General features: G+C 48.1%; 1 protein-coding gene across 1 annotated transcript in view; it reads right to left on the bottom strand.

Moving 5' to 3' along the window:
- The window catches only part of LOC135057085 (uncharacterized), a 653,135-nt gene that overhangs the window by 177,637 nt on the left and 458,808 nt on the right, over positions 1 to 16,690 (bottom strand).

Below are 16,690 nucleotides of genomic sequence, written 5' to 3'. Positions count from 1 at the left end.
GCAGCAGGGGATCCGGTGGTCTGGTTTAGGGATGCAGCAATTGCAGGTTTACGGGACTTACCACGAGATCCTCTCGGAGCAGTGGAGGCTCACCTGCCCCTGCCTCTGAACCTTGCCACACAAAAGGACTTCAAGGATGGTCCTGTGTAAGAACGTCTAGCAGGTGGCGCAGCCGACGGCAGATAGGTAGACTTACCCGGCATTGCCTGGGAGATCCATTTATTTAATTCCTCCCTAAACAAGGCATCACCTGTAAAGGGAAGATTTTCTAAACCCTTTTTGGAACCAGCATCCGCTGACCATTGACGGACCACAGAGCTCTGCATGCCAAAACCTTCCATAGCAGTAGTGCGGCCATTTATCTTACACAATTCTTTAATAACCTTGCTCATAAAATTTGCAGCATCCTGTATGTGTTGTAGCAGAGTAATGACCTCATCCTGGGGCACAGAGTCTAATCCATTCATAATATTATCGGACCTCTTGACTACTGCCCTGGAAATCCACCCACAAACTATTGTGGGGTGCTGTGCTACGCCTGCTGCCTTGACGGTGGTCTCAATCTTATGGTTGGCAGGGTCTTTAAGGGATATAGCCCCTGGCACCGGCAGTACTAATTTCTTAGACAGTCTGGATACAGACGTATCGACTGGGGTTTTCCCATACCTTCCTGTCCTCAGCTGGGAGGGGAAAGTAGAAGAAAACCTCTGAGGAGTTTTGAATTTTTTTGTCAGGGTTCACCCATGCCTCCCTGGCCAGGGAGTTTAATTCCTTTGACACAGGAAACGTGGCTGAGGTTTTGGGTTTTACATTAAAGTACAACTCTTCATCTGGTTCTGCCTCCTGATCCGGTATGTGAAGAACCTCTCTTACAACAAAAATGAGGGCCTCCACTCCAGGGGACAGAGAACTGTCCTCATCCAAATCATCATCTACATCAAGCTTGTCAGAATCAGACTGGAACCCGTGGCAGTGAGCATTTATGTGAAACCAACAGAGGGGGCTGAGAAGCCTTTCTGGTATCTGCTGCTTTAGCCATACAATCAATAGACTGTTTTACCACCTGTTTCTCCTTTTAAGCTGCAGTCAATTCTGAATTTACGTTCTGAATCATGCTATTAAAAGTATCCAGCCGGCGTGGCCTGGCAGCCTGCTGGGACGGACGTGGGTCTCCAGAGCTCCTGCTTGGGATCATATATATCCTTTACTATATGCCTTCTGGAGACCCCTTGCTACCCCTTCTACTTCCCTGGTGCCAGCACGCTGAGGGCAGTTGAGGTTGCGGAGTTGGGGGGCACTTTAGGCGCCCTTGCGGGTTGCGGCCTCCTGTCTCATCTCAAGCCGAGGACTGCAGTGTGGGGAGTGCCCCCGCCTATTACCTACTGCTTCGCAGAACGCCCGGATACGGAGACCCTCAGCCTGTTCTCATCACTGGCCGGGTATAGTGGGGACCCGTCCTGCTGGCGGTGCTCAGAAGTGTACCTGCCCTCCACTGCCTCCAGAGCTCTGTCTCCCGCAGCGGCTTCTCCAACCGCTCGGTACCTGAAACCGGAAGTGCTGGTCTCTGCAGCCGGCTACTGTTCTCTCCTTGCGGCTGCACACTGCCCCGCCCTGAGGCCCCAGAAGCACTCCTGCCGGGTATTATAGACGCTACTGTCCTGCTCATTAACACAGCAGCTCCTACACTGTATATAGTGCGGTCCCCTGACATAGCAAATAAACGGCTCCTCTGTGGGGTGCAGGGAGCATCCATCTTGCCCAGCTGAGGGAGTGTGTTGCTGCAGCTACCAAGCTTTATTAACTGGCTGTAGGGTGCATTCTCTTGCGGTGTCTGCATCCCCTAATGCATGAAGCTGTGGATTTTTAGTGCCGCAAACATTTCCCCACATTCATATATTACCCTGCAGCATTACCCTCTGATGTCTAGTACCTCCACGGCTGTGAAGTTTGGTGATCGCATGGGTCACCAGCTGGTCTGTGACCTTTGAATTTCCACTTCTTCTACATATGCACTACAAAGGGCAGGTCATTATTGAGGATCCTACTAGTTAATATACTGGATGGTGTCTCCTTTGTTCCTGCTTGTCAGTTGTTCCCTATTGAATACTCACTCGGCCCTCCACTTATTCTAAACAACGTACAAGGATACATATTGGGAGGCTATACGGGCCATTTCGGGACATTTGTTGTACACTGGTGGTATAGTGTCTGCCCCGTACTCATCTCTTCCATCACAGGAATGGAGGAGACCGGTTACAGATGTGTTCTCACCGTCCTGGTGACCGATGCTTACCTAATGCTATGCTAATGCCATTCCACTGGGAGTCACCACACTGACGACACTTATCAGCACGCTGTGCAGTTTCCTTGAAGCTAGGCTTTTTGCCTCCTGACCTCAATTCTGTATATGTTCTAGCTTCAGTATGGTCAGATCTGGGAAAAAGAAAGGATTCACAACGCAGCCTAAAGAGACGGCATCCCTGAAAGGGATGAGATCCTTTTTGCACTCTACACCTGCTAAATCCTCTGGAGACCTCTCTCCTCCAAGTCCTTCTTCCAGTCATTCCGCCTCCCCCCTACTGATGGATCAGCCGTTATCGCATACTGAGGGTGACTCAGTCCTCCAGGACATTTTTGCCTTCATTAAAACTCTACCTACCAAGCAGGACCTTCAGGATACCATGCATAGAGAGCTGGCATCTATTAAACATGACATTTCTCAGCTTTCTGATAGAGTGTGCACACTGGAGGAACACCGTGACTCTGCCGAAGTGTTCATGAGATCCCTCACCAAGGTTATTGCAGCTCAGTCGGACGAAATCCGGTCGCTGTGGTTCCGTGTGTTGGATTTGGATAACAGAGGTAGAAAGAATAATGTACGGGTGAGAGGTATTCCTGTAGATGTCCCTCAGACGGGCTTGGTGGACGCTCTGACGAAAATATTTAATGAAGTTCTGGAAAAGGACCCGGCTAACTTTGTTACATTTGATAGGGCTCATCGTGCCCTCAAACCAAGGGGGCTCCCTACATCCCACCCACGTGACGTTATATGACATTTGCACTACTACTCTCAAAAAGAGGAGATCATGGGTAAAGTACGTTGGCTTGATGGAGTGGACTTTAACGGTGAGCCTATTGCTATTTACCAGGATCGCTCCTGGCACACCCTCCAACAATGGAAAGCTCTTCGGCCCCTCACAGAAGAACTCCGTAAACGTCAGCTGTGCTTCCCCTTTAATCTTCAGGTTTCATCATACGGGAAAATCCACACCCTACACACTCCCTCTGACCTCCCCACGTTCTGCTTTGGTCTCTGTCTCCCATCTCTCCCGATACCCGATTGGGAATTCACTTCTCCTGAGCTCCATCCGCCACAACCTTCTGGAACCGGTGCATCCTGGTTGTGCATAAATCTAAGGGGAAGATCTCTACAGCTCCTGCTGCCAACCAGGATTCCTCTGTTACCTGATTTCCTTTTCACCCAGCTGACCTGAGAGTGGAACTTTTTCCTCCTGTTCGCAGAGGTCTTGAACTTTCCAGGTGTCGTGGGACGGGTGAGATACGCCTTGCACTAATCTGTTTCACTATTGCCCCATCTCACCTGCCTCCTCTCGAGTTCCCAGTTTCATCCTTCTACTTGGACTTTTTTTTTTTCCATGATATTCATACCATTGTACAACTTGTGGTTACTGACAGTTTCTATTTTTCCAATGTTGTTAATTTATATTGTGCCTGATGTGATGACTCCCTTGCCCCATTCCCGCACACAGCCATAGTGCCCTATGGGACTTCTGGTTTGTAGTTATACCAGTCCTCCCATGGCGGGTTTTTTCTTGTTATTGATGTTTTTCCTTTCTGTGACTTGTTTTTCTCTCCTTTCCTGAATATTTATTTTTCCCTTTTTTTCTCTGTTGGCCTATCAGAGATCCTAGCTACAATACATTGTTATATGTTTAATGTCTATTTCTGGTAGGTTCAAGATTACCTCAATCAATGCCAAAGGCCTTAATCTCCCTGAAAAGAGGTCCCATCTATTTAGAATGTTGTGGTCAGACAGGGTGGATATTGCTTTCATACAGGAGATGCATTTTAAAATCTCTGCCCACCGCCCCTCCCTTACTAACCATAGATTCCCCCTTGCCTTTTACTCCAATAATCCTGAGAGTAAATTCAAGGTGGTTGCTATACTTTTTTCTAGATCCCTACAGGTTACCGACATCTCTGTCCATAAATTGGTGCCTGGAAGATTATTAGTGATTAACTGTACTATATTCTCCCAATCCTACACGCTCATAGCGATCTATGCCCCTAACCAGGAGCAACCATCTTTTTTCCGTTCCTATCTCCCACATATTTAATTTCTTTTTACAGTTATTGTTGTTTTGGGGGGTGATTTCAATTGGACCCTTCCATTGACACTTTCCCCATTTCCCCTGAATTCTCCAAGCTCAAACACAGACAGGTCAAGAGGGTGCTTCACAAGCGTCAACTTGCCGATTCCTGGAGGGTTACACATCCTTCCGATCGGGATTTTTCTTTTCTCACCCTCACCAGGTTTACTCTCGCTTCGACTACGTGTTTTTGAGTCATAGACACCTCCATCGGCTCCAAAACTTGGTCGGACCGTGCCCCAGTTTTTATGTCCCTTTCAACTCCGTTTCGCCCCCTGGCCCATGGACTCGGCGTCTAAATGAATCCCTCCTCTATGACAAATACTGCAAAGGTGAACTGGATAAGACTGATTATTTCACCATTAATGACACTGAGGGGATCTCGAAAATTATTCTTTGGGAGGCACATGTGTTCTACTGGGCAAATTGATCTAATCAGGTACTCGTGTGAAGAAGGACAGGTTGGCCCTAACCACCACATTGTCACATAAAATTCATTCTTTGGAGACTCTTCATAAATCCTCCTTATTCTCATCTGATCTGGTAGACCTGATGAGGGCCATGCCCAACTGAAGAACCTTCTTAATAACAAACCCCAATTTTCTTTGCGTAACTGTAGCAATAAATATTATCATCATATTATTGAAATCCAAGCTGTATCTGGAAAAAGTAGCATACCCTAAACTGGCCCCCTGTGATAGAGACTCTTTGAAAAAACCCTTTACTTTGCAAGAGGTGGAGCATGTTATATCCACTACACCCTCGGGTAAAAGTCCAGGCCCAGACGGCTTCACAGCTGTCTACTATAAGATATTTAAAAATGCTCTTGCCCCCAGGCTCTTACAGGCTTTCAACTCCATTTCGGAGGATACCCATTTCTCCAACCAGTCCCTAGAAGCCCAGATCACAGTGATTCCCAAACAGAGGGAAGGACCCCTCAGTGTGCTCCAGTTATAGACCCATTTCCTTGCTTAATGTGGATCTTAAGCTGTTTGCAAAGTTGATGGCTCTTAGGCTGAATGAATGTCTCCCTTTCCTTATCCATAATGATCAAGTGGGGTTTGTCCCGGGCCGTGAGGCAAAGGACAATACCACGAAGATCCTAAGCCTCATCCACTTAGCTTCTAAGAGTCAGAACCCTTACCATATTGTCGTCAACAGACGCCGAAAAGGCCTTTGATAGTGTCAATTGGGATTTCATGAGGGCTGTGCTGGAGCACATCGGGTTGGGTCTGCGGGCACTCCATAGAGTGTTGTCTCTTTACATATGGCCATCAGCTCGAGTTCGAGTTAATGAAGTTCTGTCAGATAATTTTCCTATAAGCAATGGGACATGGCAAGGATGCCCATTATCCCCCGATATTTGCCTTTGTATTGAAGCATTAGCTAGGGCTATTAGAACGAACAACCACATCACAGGCTTACAAGTGGGTGATACCGATTATAAATTATCCTTATTCACCGACGATTTGCTGACGAGTCTCACGCAACCCACTCACTCCCTCCCACACATCACGTGTGAATTGGACATTTTCAGCTCACTTTCTAATTTTAAGGTTGATGTTACGATTCCTGTACTCCAGACTGGAGAAGATCTTATGGCAGAGATCTGAGTACAGGAACGAAATACAGGTTGTGGGAGCTGGAGAGCCTAGTAACCCCTGGCGCCCTAACTCCGTTGTCTCGCCCGTGTTATCAGAAATCCCCTGCGAGACTATGGTTGCTTGAGCCCATGGCAGCCGCGTTCGAAGGGCGGATTATGTCTGCCCAACCCCGATGCCCCCGCAGGTCTTAATGGGAGACAAGGGGAAGTCCGAGACAGGGTGATAACAAGGGGCCCTCTGACTAAGCAACCAAGCCAGGGGTTACAAGCTAACTTAACTAAATCAAAAGGTATGTGCGGACTAGCCGCCAGGGAAAAGGACAACCAAAGATCCACGGATCCGACACTCCTATCCGGCACCGCTGGACACCAGAGTGGATCTTGTGGAAGCGGAATCCTCCGCAAAGCTCCAGAACTCAAAATAAACACAATAATAAATAGTAGCGGACAAGCCGCAACACACGGCTGCGCCGCGACTCACGAACACCACCAGATGTTAAAGGTGCTCGGTCAGACTCCAGGAACAGATGGTAACTTCCGAGTACAGGATCACTGAGAACAGGAACAAACGAACAGACCGGGACTGGGAACTCTCTCTGCAGCAGAATCAGGCAAACAGGAAGCTATCACCGGCGTCTGAGAGGAGTCCAAAGAGTGCTTTTATTTATGGCCCCTCCAATCAGGATCCAGACAGGACAATCAATCTTAATGCCGTGCAGCTGCATGCTGCACGGCCAGGAAAACACTGCACTGATAATTAGACCTAGCAACGGGGAACGCGGTCCGACAGTGGCGTCCCCGTTGCTATGGTCAGAGCGGCTCCGTGCGCCCGGCGTCTGAGGTTGCTAGGGAGCCGGCGGCTGTCTGCCTGCGGCGTCCCTAGTTGCTAGGCGCCGGGCCGCACGGACGGGCGGACCCCGGCGCCTAACAGTACCCCCCCCTTGAGGAGGGGTCAAGGAACCCCTAAATCCGGGTTTCTGAGGAAATTCTTGAAAAAATGCCTTTTTGAGTCTTGGGGCATGAAGGTCCTCATCCAGGACCCACGACCTTTCCTCAGGACCATAACCTCTCCAATGTACCAAAAAATAGAGCCGACCCCGGGACAACTTGGAATCGAGAACCTTCTCAACCACGAACTCCTGCTGACCCTGTACATTAACTGGTGATCTCCCCTGAGGTTTTTTACGAGGAAATCTGCTAGATGAAACATATGGTTTGAGCAAAGAGCAATGGAAGGTATTTCCGATCCGTAACGTCTTTGGTAGCTGTAACCGGAAAGCAACTGGATTGACTTTTTTGATAATGAGAAATGGTCCTATAAATCTAGGACCCAATCTGGCTGAGGTTTGTCGAAGTTTGATATTGCGAGTCGACAGCCACACCCTGTCTCCTACTCTAAAAGTGCACGGCCGCCGGAACCTGTCCGAAAAATCTTTTTCCCTGAAAGCTGCTTTTCTGAGAGTTATGTGCACTTTTTTCCAAATAAGTTTAAGATGAGAGGTCAGGGCCAGAGAGGAGACAGAGGAATGTTGGAAAAATGAATTAGCTCTGGGGTGGAAACCAAAAACTGCAAAAAATGGAGACACATTGGTGGAGGAATGACAGGCATTATTATAAGCAAACTCTGCCAATGGAAGAAACTCAGACCAGTCATTTTGGAGTTTGGCCGAGTACAAACGCAAATATTGTTTTAAGGATTGGTTCACTCGCTCAGTCTGTCCATTTGATTGTGGATGATAACCGGAGGTTAATGATAATTTCATTTTTAACGAAGCACAAAAAGACTTCCAAAACTGTGCAATGAATTGTGGACCCCTGTCAGAAACAATATCAGTGGGTAACCCATGGAGTCTGAAAACATGACGGAGGAACAAGACTGCCAATCCCTGGGCAGATGGCAATCGGGGAAGACCAATAAAATGAGCCATCTTACTAAAACGGTCCACTACCACCCATATGACTGTGCATCCAGCTGACAGAGGGAGATCCACCACAAAATCCATGGAGATATGCGACCATGGTCTAAGAGGAACATTCAATGGCATAAGTTGACCAATAGGCAAAGAACGGGGAACTTTATGCTGAGCACAGACCTGACACGAAAAAACAAACTCTTTAATGTCTTTAGAAAGACCAGGCCACCACACTGAGCGGGATACCAATTCAAAAGTTTTAGCGACTCCCAGATGCCCTGCAACTTTGCTATCATGAAATTCCTCCAAAACAGTTGCTCTCAAAAACTCAGGAACAAAAAGACGACCAGCAGGAGTATTTCCCGGAGCTTGATGTTGAAGCAGCTTCAATTGAGAAAAAACATCCTGTGTGAGACCTGCCTGAATGACTGAAGGCGGAAGTATGAGAGTAACAGGACTGTTGTCTTGAACGGGAAGAAAACTGCGTGAGAGGGCATCTGCCTTGGTATTCTTGGAACCAGGTCTGAAGGTGATAATGAATTTGAAACGAGTGAAAAATAAAGCCCAACGAGCCTGTCGGGCATTCAGTCGCTTAGCTGATTCAATGTATTGAAGATTTTTGTGATCCGTCAAAACAGAAATGGTATGGGTCGCTCCTTCAAGCCAATGTCTCCACTCCTCAAAAGCCCATTTAATAGCCAGCAACTCCCGATTACCAACATCGTAGTTGGATTCAGCAGATGAGAATTTCCTGGACATAAAGGCACAAGGATGTAACTCAAGGGAATCTGGATCCTTCTGAGAGAGGATAGCCCCTACACCAACCTCCGAGGCATCTACCTCAACGATGAAAGGCAACTCTGGGTTGGGATGTCTAAGGACAGGGGCTGAGACAAAGGCTTGTTTCAAGGCCTGAAAAGATACTTTAGCTTCACATGACCAATTGGTAGGATCTGCTCCCTTCTTAGTGAGTGCCACAATGGGAGCAACTATGTCAGAGAAAGAGTGAATAAACCTTCTATAATAGTTTGCAAACCCTAAAAAGCGCTGAATTGCTTTTAAGTTGGTGGGTTGCGCCCAACTCAGGATGGCTTGGAGCTTCTTAGGTTCCATTCGGAATCCCCGAGGGGAAATAATGTACCCTAAAAAGGATACCTCCGTGACGTGAAATTCACACTTCTCCGGTTTGGCATACAAGTGATTTTCACGTAATTTCTTAAGTACCTGACGCACCTGGGTAACATGTTGTTCTATAGAGTCAGAATAAATCAAAATGTCGTCTAAATAGACCACAACGAATCTTCCCAGAAACTCACGGAGCACATCATTAATGAGATCCTGAAAGACTGCCGGAGCGTTAGATAGGCCGAATGGCATGACCAGATACTCATAGTGACCTGATTGAGTACTGAATGCCGTTTTCCACTCATCCCCTGATCTGATTCTAATGAGATTATATGCTCCTCTCAGGTCAATCTTAGAAAAAATAACAGCCGAACGTAGCTGATCAAAGAGGACAGAGATCAGAGGCAGAGGGTAAGTATTCTTTACTGAGATTTTATTCAGGGCTCGAAAGTCAATGCAGGGTCTGAGGGAACCATCCTTCTTCTCTACGAAGAAAAAACCTGCACTTAAAGGGGATTTAGATGGCCTGATAAACCCTTTCTCAAGACTTTCTTTCACATACTCATTCATGGCCACAGTTTCAGGACCAGACAATGCATATAACCTTCCTTTAGGCAACGTGGCTCCAGGAATTAACTCAATGGTACAATCATAAGGCCTATGGGGAGGCAAAATATCCGCATTGCCCTTGGAAAACACATCCAAAAATTCTTGGTATTCTCCAGGAATATGTGCGGATCTGGCAGCAGCTACTCGGATAGGAAGTGTAATACATTCTTTATCACAGATGGTACTCCATTGTAGGATCTCCCCTGACTGCCAATCTATGATGGGATTATGAAAGGCCAGCCAAGGGTGACCCAGAACCACAGGAACTGCTGGACAATGGGTAAGAAAAAACTCAATCTTTTCAGAATGTAGAGCTCCCACCGAGAGCAAAACAGGAGGTGTACATAGAGAAATAACCCCATTGGATAAGGGACTCCCATCTAAACCATGCATGGTGATACACCTACTTAAGGTTAACTGAGGAATACCTAAGGCCTTGGCCCATGTTAAGTCCATAAAGTTTCCTGCAGCTCCACTGTCCACAAAAGCAGAGACCGAGGAACAGAGGCTGTCATAAGAAACTTTAGCAGGAACCAATAGTGAATTATTTGAGGAGATGAGCTGTAGACCAAAGTGAACCCCCTCACTATTCACTTGGTCAGGAAGTTTCCCGACTTGTTTGGGCAACTACGGGCAAAATGTCCCTTACCTCCGCAGTACAAACAGACCAGAATTTTGCCTCCTGGTTCTTTCTTCCGGAGACAATTTGGAGAGACCAATCTGCATAGGCTCCTCCATGTCTACCGGAACGGAAGAAATACAGGGAAAAGAAACTACAGATGCCCCTTTCTCAGTCCTCCGCTCTCTGAGCCGACGATCTATTTTAATAGAGAGCTCCATGAGTTTATCAAGGTTCTCAGGAGTGGGATACTGAAGAAGGCTGTCTTTTATAGATTCAGATAAGCCGAGGCGAAACTGACTGCGCAGGGCAGGATCATTCCAGCCACAGTCGTTCGACCAACGGCGAAACTCTGTACAATAATTCTCTGCAGGATTCCTACCCTGTCTTAGAGCACGCAACTGACTTTCTGCGGATGCCTCTCTATCAGGGTCGTCATACAATAGCCCTAAAGATTTCAAAAAGGCGTCTACAGACGATAAGGCCGGATCGTCTGTCTTTAAACCAAAAGCCCAGCTCTGAGGATCCCCCTGAAGCAGAGAAATTATAATTCCAACCCGCTGAGCCTCCGTACCTGAGGAAACTGGTCTTAAACGAAAATACAGTTTACAAGACTCTTTAAAATTAAAAAACTGTTTTCTATCCCCAGAAAAACGGTCAGGCAGATGCATTTTTGGTTCAGGGATGACCCTCGGGGAAGTCCGTAACAGATCTTCCTGTGAGCTCACCCGGAGGGACAAATCCTGAACCATCTGGGTAAGTTCCTGAATCTGACTAACCAAAAACTGGCCAGGATTTGGCCCAACACCGGTGGGATTCATGAGGCCGACAAAATTCTCCCAACTGGATAAGTGAAAAAATTAACTCCTGTTGAAATTTTTTCTTTTGTCTGGCCGGTGATAATGTTACGATTCCTGTACTCCAGACTGGAGAAGATCTTATGGCAGAGATCTGAGTACAGGAACGAAATACAGGTTGTGGGAGCTGTAGAGCCTAGTAACCCCTGGCGCCCTAACTCCGTTGTCTCGCCCGTGTTATCAGAAATCCCCTGCGAGACTATGGTTGCTTGAGCCCATGGCAGCCGCGTTCGAAGGGCGGATTATGTCTGCCCAACCCCGATGCCCCCGCAGGTCTTAATGGGAGACAAGGGGAAGTCCGAGACAGGGTGATAACAAGGGGCCCTCTGACTAAGCAACCAAGCCAGGGGTTACAAGCTAACTTAACTAAATCAAAAGGTATGTGCGGACTAGCCGCCAGGGAAAAGGACAACCAAAGATCCACGGATCCGACACTCCTATCCGGCACCGCTGGACACCAGAGTGGATCTTGTGGAAGCGGAATCCTCCGCAAAGCTCCAGAACTTAAAATAAACACAATAATAAATAGTAGCGGACAAGCCGCAACACACGGCTGCGCCGCGACTCACGAACACCACCAGATGTTAAAGGTGCTCGGTCAGACTCCAGGAACAGATGGTAACTTCCGAGTACAGGATCACTGAGAACAGGAACAAACGAACAGACCGGGACTGGGAACTCTCTCTGCAGCAGAATCAGGCAAACAGGAAGCTATCACCGGCGTCTGAGAGGAGTCCAAAGAGTGCTTTTATTTATGGCCCCTCCAATCAGGATCCAGACAGGACAATCAATCTTAATGCCGTGCAGCTGCATGCTGCACGGCCAGGAAAACACTGCACTGATAATTAGACCTAGCAACGGGGAACGCGGTCCGACAGTGGCGTCCCCGTTGCTATGGTCAGAGCGGCTCCGTGCGCCCGGCGTCTGAGGTTGCTAGGGAGCCGGCGGCTGTCTGCCTGCGGCGTCCCTAGTTGCTAGGCGCCGGGCCGCACGGACGGGCGGACCCCGGCGCCTAACAGTTGATACATCCAAATCTTACGCCCTTAATATCTCTACTCCTTTCTCAAGATTAGCTACTCTAAAAACTAACTACCCGTTTATATGGAAGGACTCCCATAAAACATATTTAGGGATCCAAATCCCAGGCGACTTATCACGTTTATTGGGGGTCATTCCGAGTTGATCGTAGCGGTGCTAAATTTAGCACCGCTACGATCAGGCACTCAGACATGTCACCCCCCCCCCCAACAGTCCAGCCACGCCTTTGTTGGCCGGACCGCAGCGCCGTCCAGCCCCCTCTCGCCCAGCGACCGCCTCTGCCTGTCAATCAGGCAGAGACGATCGCTAGGCAATGACGGCCTTTGGCCGTCTGGCATGCTGCGGCGCCGGTGCATGAGCAGTTCCGACCCGATCGCTGCGATAAACTGCAGCAAGCGATCGGGTCCCTAAATTTTTACCCTTTAATCCAATCAGTCAAAAAAGATTACTATAGGTGGCAACACAACAGTGTTTCCTGGCTGGGTAGAATTAATGTGGTGAAGATGAACACCCTTCCCAAGCTACTCTATCTCCTCCAAACATTAACGATGCAGATCCCGGATGCTTGGTTCTGCTCCATACAATCCCTGATCCAGCAATTCATATGGTTCCGAAAAAAGCCCAGGATTAATAGATCCGTCTTGTCGCGTTCGCCTCGACAGGGAGGATTCCAACTCCCAGATGTAAATAATTACTATCAGGCAATTTTATTGGACAGGATCTTGGACTGGACCAGACACCGGGAAGTCAAACAGTGGGTGGTTTTGGAGGGCTTATATGTCCAACAATACCCTGAAATATTTCCGTGGCTCCCGATCTTACCCAAACCCTCACCAGACTATCTCCCCTACACTTTCCTATTGGAAATGGCTCCGGTGGAGACCGAATGTTTCTTCAGATTTTGGCCCTATCACCTCTTTTTTAGGTAACCCGGCTTTTGCTCCCAGCCTCACCCTCTCTTCCTATCGAAACTGGGCCCTGGAGGGACTTTAGAGTAGGTCAGTTGGCACAACCATCTGGAGTTAAGCAATTTTCAGATATACGGGGAAAATGGGATGCCCCACAGGCTGATTTTTGGAAGTACTTGCAAGTCCGACACTTCCTGTTTATGGGTAATGCCCACCGACAGGCCTCCATGGAACCGACTCCATTTGAAAAGATGTGCGTTGCGCCTATACACCCTAGGCATAAGATATCCTCCCTATATAAACTATATATACACAACTGCATGACTCCCAATCACTCCCTCTCTTTACTGAAAAATGGGAAAAGGATCTGAATCTCTCACTTTCCGTTAGGGAGTGGGAATCAATAATACTCAAGACACATAATAGTTCTGCCTGTGTGCAAGTCCGAGAAAGGCAATATTAATTATTGATGAGATGGTACAGACATCCCTCTCTTCTACATGCTATTTCCCCTTCCTGTTGGTGATGTCATAATGATTTGGGCTCTCTACTACACATCTGGAGGACTTGCCCCCTCATAAAAGTTTTCTGGGATGATGTCATATCTGTCTCAGGAGAGATCCTCAAAGCCCCTGTCCCCTCTACTCCAGCCTTTTGGTTGTTGAACCATTCTCCTATGTCTTTGCTGCGACACCTCAGTAATGCTGCCGGTGCAGTGATCCCGACTTTGTGGAAATCCGATAGTTCCCCTACTCGGAACACTTGGTTTTCCAGACTTGATTACTACATGAATATGGAGGATATTCTTCTACGTTCCAAGGACAGACTGAATGAGTTTATAGGTATATGGTTGGCCTGGATGGAATATAAATCTTCTAGTACCTATAAGGACAATGGGGGTCATTCTGAGCCGATCGCACACTGTAGTTTTTAGCGGGTGTAGTACGGGTGACCGGCGGTCTCCTGACCGCCGGTCACCTTACCGACGCCGGGATCCCGGCAGCATACCAACGCCACGGGTTCTATTCCCACTCTATGGGTGTCGTGGACACCCACGAGTGGAAATAGTCCCTGTTAGTCAGCATGCCGACCATCGGGATAGTGAGCAGTCGGGCTCACCGAGGTCATGTGACTGTCAGTCAGCTGACCGGCGGTCCCATGAAGACCACCCGTTTTTCGCAGTGTAGAGATCGGATCAGAACTGCGCTACGATCGCCTCTGCCTGATTGACAGGCAGAGGCGGTCGATGGGTGGGAGGGGGAGAAACGGCGGCGTTTGGATGCCATTTCGTGGGCCCGGTCACCGCGCGGGAAGTGGCCAGCAGCGGCTGCGTGACGTCACACGCAGCCGTTGCGGTACGGGGAGCGACGAGTAGCTCCTGGCCAGCACGGTAAAGCTGCACTGGTCGGGAGCTACTCTTGAAATGCAAAGGCATCGCCACTGTGCGATGCCTTTGCACTTCTGCGCGGGGGGGGGGGGGGGCAGCACTGACATATGGGGCGGACTAGGTGCTGGGTGTCCCCCCGCATGTCCAAGTTCATGATCGTAGCTGTGCTAAACGAACAACTCGGAATGACCCCCCCATGTCTCTTCCTTGAAATGATGAGGTTGGCGACTTTGATTCCGATAAATATATTTAGATGTTATTACACATTCTCGGCTCTTGGTCTTTTCCCCCCTCTCTTTCTCTTCTTTTTTTCTGGTTTGAAATATGATAATGCAGATTTATGTGATGCAGAACATGTCAGCTTGATTTCATATGCATTAGTATACGTTGTCTTGTACTGTTATTTCTTACGTTTGATGATGTCCTTTTTCTTGACTATGTACCGATTTAAAGCTGTATTTTCTTCAATAAACATAGATTATACAAAAAAATAATAATTATCCAGCCAGTCAGGTGCCTGTGAACTGTGTCCCAGTGGAGATAAGGAGCACTGTTCACACATGAGGAACCCCGCTGAAGAAGGGGTAGCGTTACAAGCAGCACACATAACCATGTCAACAGACATCTTTACACAGCTGTAATATAGCGCAGCCCACTGACCAACACCTCCACACAGACCCTAGAGAGCCCCTGGAGTGACACAGAGAAATGGAGACCAACGTAACAAAACGCAGCAGTGCAGTGTGTGAACTTATGTGTATAAGCTTATAAAAGTGCATCGGTGATAGCGCTGATGTGCCCCCCCTGCTATAACCCCCTGGTACCAGTACAGAGTCTGCAACAATGCCTGCAGCCTTGATGATCTGCAGCAGCAGTAAATGGCGCCTTCCCGCCTCTGGTCCCGCTCTCTGGGAAGCCCCACCTCTTGTAATGGCGCACGGTACCCTTCAAGTTTTATACTGGCTTTTCAACATAAAACAGTACACACAAAGCGTAGTAGACAGTGAGCACTGTAGAGCCTGAGCCAGTGTAGTCCACGGCGGGCACAGCAGCTCGTGGTCCGTGACCGTCGAGTGACATTGCCGCCAAACTGCACCTGGGACCCCGGTGTTAACACTCACCGCAACTGCGGCAATTCGGCATGTTAGAGGGTGGTGTCTTGCTGCTGGTGTGGGCACACACAGTATTGGTGTGTGAAACAGCACCTCAGGAGCTCAGTGTCCTGTCAGCTTGGATTACGAACCATTAACCCTCAGGCGGTTGGTTCGGTCCCCCCTCCGCAGGTAGACTGGTTGCCAACCAGTACTACCTGGAAATAAATAACTAAAATAAAAAATAAAGGAAACTCTCTGGAGCTCCAGAGAAATGCACCCGATTCCTTGGGCACATTTTTCTAACCTGAGTCTGGTAGGAGGGGCATAGAGAAGGAGCCAGCCCACACATACACACACTAAAGGTTTTAAAGTGGCAGGTTCCAGTGGACCCGATCTATACCCCATGGTACTAAAGTACAGATCTCCAGTATCCACTAGGATTTAAGAGAAAATAAGACACCACAGCCTGATACCTCTTTATAATAATAATAATAATAATAATAACTGGACACCACTCCATATACGACTCACGCCGTATAATAATAATTATAGGAATCAACAGGACACTCCTACTGTATTATATTAATAGGACACCACAGGCCGCTCCCCCTGTATACTATAATAAAAGGAGAAAAGAAGACTCTCTCTGGGGACACACTTATATAATGATAAAACTTAACTTTTATTCGAAACTCCAAAACCACCAAAAATGCCCGATCTGACATACCCAGAATGCATCATTCCACGACATCGGCCAGACGTGTCCACACGAAACACAATGGCGGAGTAATGTGCTCACAGCGTTCTGTCTGGAGGAAGTGACATTGGGGGGCGGGGGGGAGGGGGTATAAGTAATGCTCCTAAAGGGCTGAATGAGAGGATCACCAGGCAGCGTTCCTCTAATCCCTATATTTATCTACTCTGGACTCTCACGCCCTTCACACCCCTATTACTCTCCCACGTACATTACTCCACCATTATGTGTTTCCTGTGGACGTGTTACCGGTTCTTCATTTTCCTTTCACCTACTTACATAAGCGATCTCACCTGTGCACACACCTACCCCACACAAACCTACCCCCTGTATTATAATAATACCAGGGCAACACAGGCCGCTACAACTGTATAATAATACCAGGACACCAC

The sequence above is a fragment of the Pseudophryne corroboree genome, chromosome 3 (genome assembly GCF_028390025.1).
Source record: "Pseudophryne corroboree isolate aPseCor3 chromosome 3, aPseCor3.hap2, whole genome shotgun sequence".
Taxonomy (NCBI): domain Eukaryota; kingdom Metazoa; phylum Chordata; class Amphibia; order Anura; family Myobatrachidae; genus Pseudophryne; species Pseudophryne corroboree.
The sequence above is the reverse complement of the archived record's forward strand: the minus strand, read 5'-3'. Positions and strand labels throughout refer to the sequence as shown.